Source organism: Myodes glareolus, chromosome 9 (assembly GCF_982192425.1).
Source record: "Myodes glareolus chromosome 9, mMyoGla1.1, whole genome shotgun sequence".
Lineage (NCBI taxonomy): Eukaryota > Metazoa > Chordata > Mammalia > Rodentia > Cricetidae > Myodes > Myodes glareolus.
The window spans coordinates 47,662,490-47,670,774 of NC_142034.1; the positions used below are offsets into that span (position 1 = coordinate 47,662,490).

Sequence of the window (8,285 nt, forward strand, 5' to 3'; positions counted from 1 at the left end):
CGCATGCGGTTTCATGGGCGTCGCCTCCAGGTCCAAACCCAGAAGGCCGAGGACGGGAAGGCGGAGTCTAGGACTAAGGGGCGGAGCCTCAGTCTGCAGGCTGACTGATCCGTGTTTGACAGATTGGTGGTGGAGGTTTTTCGCCCAGGACCCACAGGGAGCAACTCCAATACAAAGGACTGGAGTAGAAAAGACGGTGTGGTCCCGGGATGTTAGCCTCCGTCAAAGCTCTCTAACAAGTCGGTCTTCCTCTGCTGTTTTCTTCAGTTTCCCCCGAGACCTGCTGAAGTTCTCGTTATTCAGTAACCATCATAGATATTGTATTTGCTTTGCAGGTGCAGTGGTGACCCATACTGGGCCTACTGGGCCGTAAGTCACCGAATCCGCAGACCAGTGGGAGGAACCAGGAAACAATTAATGACAAAAGAACATCAAATGCTGTGATGGGAAGCAAGGATACACAGAAATCAACTAAGTAGTCTGTAGAGGGATCCAAGGGACTGGGCAAAGTGACTCATGCTGTAATCTCAATACTTGGGAAACGGAGACAGGAGGATCACTGCGAGCTTAAGGCCCTACCTTACAAAAGCTAAACAAATAACAATAAACGGGGCCACAGATGAGGTGGAATGGTTGGGTGTTGAATGGCAAGTGAGGAAGGGTACTCAATGCAAAGAAAACAAAATGCTCAGCCAGGCAAAAGAATGGTGTTCTCCCTGTTGAGGTTCTCATGTCAACCAGCCAGTTTCTTCCGCATTCTCAGAGGTAGCGATGGCATCTCCTGCTCTCACTTCCTTCATGATCATGATCATTTTGCTCAATGTTTTTTTTTTTCCAAAATCAATTTTTTTGAAGCAGGGTTTCTCTCTCTCTCTCTCTCTCTCTCTCTCCTTTTTTTTGTTTTGTTTTGTTTTCTTTTCTTTTTTGAGACAGGGTTTCTCTGTGGCTTTGGAGCCTGTCCTGGAACTAGCTCTTGTAGACCAGACTGGCCTCGAACTCACAGAGATCCGCCTGCCTCTGCCTCCCGAGTACTGGAATTAAAGGTGTGCGCCACCACCACCTGGCAAAGCATGGTTTTTCTATGTAGCCCTGACTGTCCCCGAACTCACTTTGTGGATCAGACTGCCTCTGCCTCCCAAGTGCTGTGACTAAGGCCTGGGCCACCTCGGATGCCCTGCTTGAAATGAAATCTTACTCTGTAACCCAGGCTGACTCAAGACCCTTTCACTCCAGCCTCCCTAGTACTGGGATTACAAGAACACACCACCATGCCTGGCCACAGTTGCCAGGACTCCTGTGCACAGCCTGCCTGCTGCTGTTTCTTAGTTTGGCTTGCCGGATGATATGGCAATAGCCATCAGTATAAGTTTTCTAAATACAAAGCTGTTGTTACCCCACATAAAACTTTGAAAAGCTTTAAAACTTCCAGTTTAGAGGCTAGAGAGATGACTCAGCAGTTAAGAGCCCCGAGTGTTCTTCCAGAGAATCCAGGTTCAATTCCCAGCATCCACATGGCAGCTCACAACTGTCTATAACTCTAAAATCTGACACTTTATTTTTTTTGTCTTTCAAGACAGGGTTTCTCTGTAGCTTTGGAGCCTGTCCTGGAACTTGCTCTTGTAGACCAGGCTGGCCTCAAACTCATAGAGATCCACCTGCCTCTGCCTCCCGAGTGCTGGGATTAAAGGCGTGTGCCACCACTGCCCGGCTGGACCCCACGTTCTTTCACCCTCCGAGGGCCTCAATCTCAGTGTGTACTTTTGTGGCCACCCTATCACTCCCTTAGCACTGCATCCGCATTATTTCCATTATAGCTTTTACCCGTTTACCCGTTTCATTTATAGGCCCATCTGTGGCTCATGCTAGAGTTCTTGGATGGCCAACTGTCTAGCTCCGTAAGTCCCACTACTGGAGAGACTGAAGGAGGAGCCAGAGGCCAACCTGAGCAGCACATGAAACTGTACCTCAAAAAGCCCAAAGATCTATTCTAGAAGGCCCTATAATATTTTTAAATAACACCTACTTAGCTGGAGAGATGGCTCAGTGAGTAAAGGTACTTGCTGCCAAGCCTGATGACCTGAGTTTGATCCCTGGGAACCACATTGTGGAAGCAGAGAACTGACTCCTTTGGGTTGTCTTCTGACCTTTGTGTGTTCCACCATGGCACATACACACATACCTGATGTGGGATTCCCCTCTGTGTGCTGTGAATACCGTTGGTTAATAAGCTGTCTTGGCCTGTGATAGGGCAAAAGAGTAGAGCTGGGGTGAGGGGAGACGGGAAACTAAACTGAATGCTGGGAAGAAGGAGGAGGAGTCAGGAAGAAGCCATGTAGCCCCAGCCTTCCCCACCAGACAGACGCTGGAACTTTACACTGTAAGCCTGTAAACCACAGGCACGTGGCAATACACAGATTACTAGAAATTAAGATATAAGTGTTAGCCAATAAGAAGCTAGAGTTAACGAACCAAGTAGTGTTTTAAATAATATAGTTTCTGTGTGATTATTTCCAGGCTGAGCAACCAGGGACAAACAAGTGGACTTATTACAACACATACCCACAAACACACAAATACCAATAAGTAAATAAACTGTAAAATAAATTTTAAAATATTAAAAAAAAGAACCCAGGTCTTGTTTAGTCAGGTATCAATCACTACCTGGCAAACATAGATGCTTGTCTAGAGACCATCTCGTTTAACCCTCACCCCAACCTGAGGGGCTAATATCTTTAAATTGCCTAATTTTAGGCGATGTAAGAGAAGAAAAGTGTAGGTCAGAATTTAACTATTGTTTTCTGAAGTGTGGGTAACATATACCACAGCACTTGTATGGAGGTCAGAGGACAACTTGGTGGAGCTGGTTCCTCCTTCCACTGTGGGGGTCCTGGAGATTTATCTCAGCTCATCAGGCTTGGTGAGCAAGTGACTTTACCCATTACTAACTGAACCATTTCAACAGCGTGAATTTTTGTTGTTTGTTCAGGTTTGTTGGGATTTTTGGTTGCCTTTTTTTTGAAGGGTCGTGTGTGTGTGTGTGTGTGTGTGTGTGTGTGTGTGTGTGTATGCTGCTTTTGTAAGATAGGGTCTTTCTGTACTCCTGGCTGTTCCAGAACTCACTATGTAAACCAGGCTGGCCTCTGTTTTGAGGATATAACAGAACAGAGCACTCTCCTTCCCATCTGAATTCTAGCGGTACACTTAGCAGCTGCAAATGTCAAGACAAATTACTTAAACATGGGGGTTAAGCTCACTGGGGTAGTGCTTGCCTGGCACGCTAGAGGCCCTGGTGTCACTCTCTAGGGTCATCTCAGCATGCTGGCACACACCCATGATTTCAGCACTTGAGAGTTAAAGGCAAGAAGATCAAGGCGAACCTTGGCTACTTCATGTGTTTGAGGTTAGCCTAAGCTACGTGAAACCTTGTCTGAAAAATAAGTAACAAGCCCCTGTGTAGCAGTGGAAGCAGATGCAGGTGGATCTCTGTGAGTTCAAAATCATCCTGGTCTACATAGGGTATTCCTAGCCAGCCGGGGCTATACAGTGAGACCTTGTCTCAAAACAAACAGAAAGTCCAAAGCATAACTAGTTATCCTTGGCCTAGTGGATAGCTCAACTCTTCTAGGGCTTCCGCCCATTGCCTGGGCCAAGCCTAGGAAAGACCTGTGTTATCAGTGACTCATCTTGACTTAGCTTAGTCACCAGGAACCAGCAGCAGAAGTCATTCAGTGTGAATGCTGGCCCTTTGGGGGAAAGGACTGTTGGCTCCCTCTTCTCAGAAAAGCTGGACTTCAAGTCCGAACCTTACCCAGAGACTGTCTGGGAAATTCCAAACCTGTTTCCTAGGATAAATGAAAGAGATTTGTTTAATTGTGTTTGTTTGTTTAGACAAGGTTGCACTACATAGCCCTGACTGTCCTGGAACTTGCTGTTTATGTCAGGCTGGCCTCAAACTCACAAAGATCCACCTGCATCTGCCTCCTGAGTGCTGGGATCACAGGCATGAGCCACCACTGCCAAGTATTTTTTTTTTCTGGAAATAAATATTAAAAAATAAAAAGCTCTCTCCTAACCCAAATGTGGTGGCACATATCTGTACCCTAGCACTCATAAATGTGGTGGCACATATCTGTACCCTAGCACTCATTAATGTGGTGGCACATATCTGTACCCTAGCACTCATAAATGTGGTGGCACATATCTGTACCCTAGCACTCATAAATGTGGTGGCACATATCTGGGCGGGAGAGAAGGCTCTGCACTCAAGAGCACTTGCTTGCAGAGGATCAGAGGTCTCGATTGTCAGCACCCACATGGTGGTCCACAACCATCTGAAACTCCAATTCCGGGGCTCCATTGTCCTCTTCTGACCTCCACAGGCACCAAGCATACATGTGGTGCACATTCATAGTTGATGGCAAAACAAACACACAAAATAAAACAAATCATAATTGAGCTGCAAAATAAGCAGGGAAACATGATCAATAGAAAAGACTTAGCTGCTCAAATGTGACCTTCCTCGACACAAAGAATCTATAACTGCAAAGCCAGCAGTGTAGGATCAGGAGTTGCCCCAGGAGGAGAACTTAGTCACCTGCCCCTTCCTCCTTCTTCCCTTCCCCCTGGGAGCCACAAGATTGCAGTCACAGTGGCAGTGGCCTTTTGCTCCTTGATAAGCCTGAAGAAAATGGCCTCCTTAGGAAGGGCTCCAGATGTGGACATGTGTTGGGACAGGGAAGGAGGAGAGAAATAGAAGACTGTGTACTACAAGAGCAAAATACACCAAAGCCTTTGACTCTCTACTGTCTAGTAAAAGAAAGCCAGTCCTTATTCTAGTGATAGAGAAGCAGGAGGTGCACCAGACAGAAAGCCTACTTACCAGTCTGTTCTGTGTCCCCTAAAGTCACCAGGGCTGCACCCACAGTTATGCACCACAGTTGCAACCCGAGTGCTCATCAGTTGGACTACTAATTAAAGTGGTTTTGGGGATAACAAAGTGGAACAAAGTTAGGGCAACAGAAACATAAGGCTAAAAACAAAATATCCATTATCAAGGTTAGGAGAAAATATGTGGATACTCATAAAGTTATCACTGGGCAGTGGGGGCACACACCTTTGAGCCCTGAATTTGGAGGGCAGAGTCAGGCAGATCTCTGAGTTCTCTAAAATAAACTATGCATAGTGACTTTAATCCCAACACTCCAGAGGCAGAGGCAGGCGGATCTCTGTGAGTTTGAGGCCAGCCTGGTCTATACATTGTGTTTCAGAACAACCAGGGGCTATTGGAACTTCTGAACCAAGAAAAAGTGATGCCCCACCCACAAAGTTGGTCTTCATTTTCTTTGTTTGTTATGGTTTTTTGAGACAAGCTTTCTCTGTGAAATAGCCCTGACTGTCCTTGAACTCACAGAGATTGCCTGCCTCTGCCTCCTGAGGGCTGGGATTAAAGGCTTGCACAGTGGTCTTCGTGTTTTACAAAGATTATCTTTAATTCTCCCATCTGCCCTCCTTCCTTTCTTTTTTGGCCCCTAGTGCTGGGAATCAAACCCAGGGCTGTGTGTTGCTAGGTAGTCTTTTACATTCACGTTACAACTAAAGACCACCCTTCCCCTTTTTCAGACAAAGTCTCACTGTCTAGCCTGGGTTGGCTTTAAATTGGCAATCCTCCTGCTCAGCTTCCTTAGTGCTAAGATTACAGGTATGCTCCACCATGCTTCCCACTCCCCTTAAAAAGAAACAACTAAGTGTGATTTTGCTATGTTGTTCCAGCTATTACTGAAGTCTTGGGCTCAAGGTAGCTGGGAACAGCTAAAGATCACTCTTTTTTTCCCTAAGATTTATTATTAGCCAGGGAATGGTGGGGCATAACTTTAATCACAGTATTCAGGAGGGAGAGGCAGTCAGATCTCTGAGTGTGATTACAACCTGGTCTACAGAGCAAGTTCCAGGATAGCCAGAGCTGCACAGAGAAACCCTGTCTTCAAAAACCAAAAATCAGTCCCCCCAAAAAAATCATTAAAAAAACTTTTTTAAGGTTTGTATTTTATGTATATAGGTGTTTTGTCTGCATGTATGTGTGTGTGTGTATTCACCTGGTATCTGTGGAGGCCTTGGATCCCCTAGAATGGGCATTACAAATGCTCTCTCTCTCTCTCTCTCTCTTTAAATTTATGTGCATTGGTGTTTTGCCTGCGTGAGGGTGTCAGGTACCCTGGAACTGGAGTTACAGACAACTGTGAGCTGCCATGTGGGTGCTGGGAATTGAACCTGGGTCCTCTAGAAGAGCAGCCAGTGCTCTTAACCACTGCATCATCTCTCCAGTCCCCAGGCCAGTGCTCTTAACTACTGAACCATCTTTCTAGACTCTATTTTTATGATGATGACGATGATGATTGATTGATTGATTGATTGACTGACTGATTTTTGTTGTTGTTGTTTTTCGAGACAGGTTTTTCTCTGTGTAATAGCTCTGGCTGCCCTAGAACTCACTTTGTAGACCAGGCTGGTCTTAAACTCACAGCGTTCTGTCTGCCTCTGCCTCACTAGTGCTGAGGTTAAAGGCGTGCACGATGCTAAGATTTGGAGGCAGACATTAAGCAACAGCTCTGGGAACACGGGAAGAGACACCAAGAGGGTCTTAGTGTATATATGTACCAGGCTGGGAATGGAGGGCCGGTAGACCTCCCCAAAGGTCAGTGGCACATTCCCAACTGGCAACCTGTCTGTGAGATTGTTGCGAACAGGTCAGTTTACTTTGTTTCGCTGTAAGGCCACACTGCCCTCATCTTCTAGGGAAGTCACACAGGTGTCTTTCAGGAGTGGAAAGAGGAGGCAGATCTCTGAGTTGTCTTTGTGGAGCTGAGAAAAGGCTAGCTGAAGGAGCAGAGGCAAGCCCAGTCCTCTTCTCTAGCTCGCAGTGGTAGGCTGAATGGAACTGACCCCCATAATCTCATAGGGAGAGGCACTATTAGGAGGTGTGGCTTTGTTGGAGTAGGTGTGGCCTTGTTGGGGTAAGTGTGTCACCATGGGGGCTGGCTTTGAGGTTTCCTATGCTCAGGATACCACTCAGTGTCTCAGTTGACTTCCTGTTGCCTGCAAGATGTAGGACTCTCAGCTGCTATTCCAGCACCAAGTCTGCCTACATGCTGCCATGCTCCCCATCGTGATAATGGACTGAATCTCTGAAACTATAAGTGAGCCACCACAATTAAACATTTTCTTTACATAAATTGCATGGTCACGGTGTCTTTTCAAAGCAATAGAAACTCTAAGACACTCACGAACTAGCTTTTCCTCTAAAGTGCCACAGCACAGGCCTATGGGCTCATTCTTCCCTCTCTTGGGGCCACACTTGCAGGTTATATATATGGCATTACCAACATACCTTCCAATTTACTACAAGTATATAGTTGTAAAGCTGTAATTGCATCTAATTCAGTGTCTATCTCATCAGCCTCTTGGAGTCACTGTTACTGTTGACAGAAGGGACAAATTATTTTGGTGCCTTCATTAGATTATGCAGAAAGTACCTCTAACTGCTCAATCATCTTATTGGCCTGTTTCAGGGAGGTATTAAATGTAGATATGCTCATAAGATGCCATTGAGCCCCCAAGAGTTGTACATTGTGGGTACCAAAATCTCTGGGAATTTGTGCCTTCCAGGCCCCAAGTGGGCAACACTATGCCTTTCCTCTTGCCTCTTTGCTCTGCACACAGTCAACCTCCTGCTGTCAGGCTCCTTGGTGTTCTGCTGCCCAGCTGGGAGCAGGTGGCTGCTTGTGGCACTCAGTCTTTCCTTCTGCAGAGAAGAAACAGGGAATTGTCTTTGATGGAGTCATCCCATCTCCATTTTTGGTCCTTGTTCTTGGGTGTGGATCATGCTTTCCTTCCGGATGCAGGGCAGGCATGTGACCCGGACCTGTCCAATTACTATGTTCTAACTACAGTGGCCGGGGGGAGAACATCCCATTCACTCTAGTGAAGAGAAAAATCTGTTTACACTTTTGTTAGAGAAGAAACATTCCTGTCTGCTTCCTAGGAGCCTGGAACTGCTGGCAGTAGTAGCTCTCACCAGTGTGTAGGGAGCGTGGGTGATTCCTTCAGTTGCACCCAGAGAAGGTTAAGCCTAGATCTGGTCCCGGACATGCTTCTAACAATGTCTTTTGAACACCTAGAAGCAGCCCTCCCCAGGACAGTAGAATGGCCATTGTTGACAAGTGCCCTTTTCCGTCCAAACCACTTTGTATGGGTTCATCATCCACAGGACTGGAACCAGGACAGCTCTC

The 8,285-nt window shown here is 46.4% G+C and overlaps 1 long non-coding RNA gene across 1 annotated transcript; it reads left to right on the forward strand.

Annotated features, from left to right (window-relative positions):
* Nucleotides 1-10: 10 nt before the first annotated feature.
* On the forward strand, nt 11-623 carry LOC146893062 (uncharacterized). The gene is made up of 2 exons (XR_015003685.2): nt 11-239; nt 336-623. It is a non-coding gene; the product is annotated as an uncharacterized LOC146893062 (long non-coding RNA).
* The last annotated feature ends 7,662 nt before the right edge of the window (nt 624-8,285 follow it).